This window comes from Bidens hawaiensis, unplaced genomic scaffold (genome assembly GCF_021521415.1).
Source record: "Bidens hawaiensis isolate Kalapana, Puna unplaced genomic scaffold, B.hawaiensis_p1.1 tig00006607_1, whole genome shotgun sequence".
In the NCBI taxonomy this organism is placed as follows: domain Eukaryota; kingdom Viridiplantae; phylum Streptophyta; class Magnoliopsida; order Asterales; family Asteraceae; genus Bidens; species Bidens hawaiensis.
Window position 1 is genome coordinate 967,465 of NW_027491446.1, and position 3,101 is coordinate 970,565.

Below are 3,101 nucleotides of genomic sequence, written 5' to 3' on the forward strand. Positions count from 1 at the left end.
CCCTCATTTAATCAGGGCCACAACCTACATTCCATGAATGCAAACAAGGAGTGATGTTTCAACCACCGTCGAGTTGGATTGTAGTTTGATCATTGATGTACCTTGGACCTTGGTTGGTACATCCAATAAGTACACCTGGCATTATTATCTTAGAAAAAAAAACGAAAAAACAAGACTAATACGTGTTTCTTGTGATCTAAAGAACATGCCAACAATTACCGAATCCACCAATACATGATAGTAGAAGATAGTAACAAAAACCTTACAACCACCAAATCAAGATGTTCATAGTACATCCATTTAATTAATTAATAAAAAATTACACTAACTTCTTGTTGAATTACGACTTATTTTAACTTTAACTTGTACCACAGAGTAAAAACGATTTAGATTACTCGTTGATAAACGATATAATTGTTTGATTTAGTCCCTTGGCCTTTTCACTTGATGGATTAAACAAGTAAAAACAATGATTTTCGCCTTCATTCTCCATAAACTCTACCTTACCACCCCATTTACTATTTTCCAATGCCTCTCTATACCCGACCCCTCTCGGTTTCAAAAAGTCATGCTCCGCCACTACCACCAAAACTCTAGAGCAACACATTTTCTCAAGATCCGGATCCGAACACGGGTTTAGTTTCGGGTCATCATCCGAACCAGAACTACCCGGGTAAAAGTACTGAATCATCTTATCGGTTTCTTTCTGAGAGAAATACGGGTGCAATGCAATCAACCCACGGATACCCAAACGGGTTTTATTGACGCCCGCTTGAACCGCAATGTAATGGGCTAGGTTCGCCCCAGCACTCTCTCCCACCAGGTAAACCCGAGTCGTGTCAACGTACTCATTGATCCACGGCTCGGGTCCTGCCCCCGCTGCATGGGACGCGATCCACTGGAACGCGTCCCAGCAGTCTTGGTATGCTGTTGGGAGATGGTGTTCAGGGGCGAGCCTGTACCCAATGGCTATTGCGACTGCAGCAGTCTTGGAGACTAACGGCGTTAGGAAGTTCTTTGTGACGATGTTTAATGGTGATCCAATGCAAAACCCGCCTCCATGAACGTATATTATGAGAGGGAGCTTTTGTGGCGGGTCAATTTTCGGAAGGAAAATGCGTGATTTTACTTCGGAGGAGGAAATAATGACATCTTTTGATTGAACGCCCGTGACGGGGTCAGTGGATGGTGGGAGACGGGGCGTGGTGAATAGGCGTTCGACTCGACCGTCGGTGTATACCCGAATAAATGGTTGGAAGTCGTGGGCGATTTCGGTGGATGAAGCCATTGATTATTGGGAGGATATGGAAGAAATTGTGGATGAAATAGGGGGAATGAAGATATGGTTTTGTGAACTAAAATTGAATGATGATTCACGTGGTTGGTGAGCCGTTACATTTATCATTTATGCGTGTAGAAATGTTGTTGCAACGAACGATTATGACTTAAGATACAATAAAGGTAAATCATAAAGCGTGGAAACAGAAAAATATGGTTAATTTCAGTTTCATACTCAACTCTAAAGTTGAGTTTTACAAAAGTTGGGTGTCCAATTGTCCAATAGTGTATTTTCAAGAAAAACTAAATATTAGTACATTAATTTATTTTCCAATACAAAAGAAAAATAAAATAAAAGAAAAAGAAAAAATTTAGACCCTGTGCAGTACATAGAGCGGAGACCTTACAAAAACGTTTTGCGTCATGTGAAATCACATCACCATAAAAGTTATTTTAGCTAAAATATGTGTAGATGAAAATTTTCCAATCATTACCTCATATTATTATTTTTTATTTCTTTTCTACGTTTATAAAAAAAAACACTAAATTGAAAAAAAAAATACTTTAAAATAAAGCATAATAAGATCACGATCATAGAATAACAAAACATAAAATATTTCAAAATGTACATAATTAATAATAAAACTTATTTAAAAAGAAAAATAGACGTGAATGGATTGGACATCGGAGTATGGGACTTTTGTAATTTTTAGAGAAAGCTCATTCTTTTTTTTTAACGGTGAATTTCACAGTTAAGTTGACCGCAGCTTCTAAGTCGGAAGCCCTAACCGCCTCACTCGGGCCAAGACTATATTGTCTTAACCAGACCCACGCTTGGCATTTGAGTTTGGCTAGGCGTTCCCCGACTGCCCCACTCGGGCCATGACTATGTTGTCTTAACCGGGCCCACGCTTGGCATCCGAGTTTGGCCAGGCGTTCCCCGAGAAAATTTCCAGTCACCTGTCACTTGACAGATGTTGTACCCTCTACAAGAGCAAGCCCTCTGGAGTAAATACACTGTAATAGAAAACTCGAGACGGCCTCCAGATTCGAACCTGAGACCTCAAGAAGGTTAGGTTCTTATCCTTTATCAGCCTGGCCACTCCACCAAGGTAGAATGGTTATCTTTGTATAGTTAAAAAGCCCAATATCATTTACTCCATTTAGGTTTTGTTTTCTTCTTCTCCATCATTTGTGGTGCTGCACTGCTGCCTGTCGGAGATCAAAGCCAGTTTCTTTTTTTTTTCCCTTCATCTCATCTTTATCATTTGAAGTCCTTTCACAATCACAACAACATGATTGGTCCAAGCTTTCTCTCTCCCGACACTTTGTGGAAAGCGTTCCTCCCTCCAAAGCGACCACTGCACATGGTTTAACTCTTAAACATATGGTTTGGATTAACATATATTCGTATCTTGAATAATTGAGGCGAGTATCGGCTAATACCTCACATGTCTTATACTCTTACAACTTTTTAATGTAAGCCAGTACCTTATCTATGTCTTAGGAATTAGGATGAGAGGTGCCACACTCAAGTACCCCGGTTCCTACAAATAATATATTGTCATCTTATTTACATTTTAAACTACTTTAAAACCTCAAAATCAAAGGCGACACTTCACTTAAGTATGTTAGGACCAGTTTTCTTTTCTTAAATGAATTAAACACATAAAGTAAACAATAAAATAAAGTAAATGTAAAAAAACATAATTTTCATAAAATGATAACACTTAAATCAAATAAATGAATAGTCAAATTACCAAGATTTTGATTTAGCCCCCCTTAATATTCTTTTATAAGCCCAAATAATAAACTTATTCTCT

General features: G+C 38.4%; 1 pseudogene; it reads right to left on the bottom strand.

Moving 5' to 3' along the window:
• Nucleotides 1–391: 391 nt before the first annotated feature.
• On the bottom strand, nucleotides 392–1,530 carry LOC143633061 (putative carboxylesterase 5 pseudogene; annotated as a pseudogene).
• Nucleotides 1,531–3,101: the final 1,571 nt, after the last annotated feature.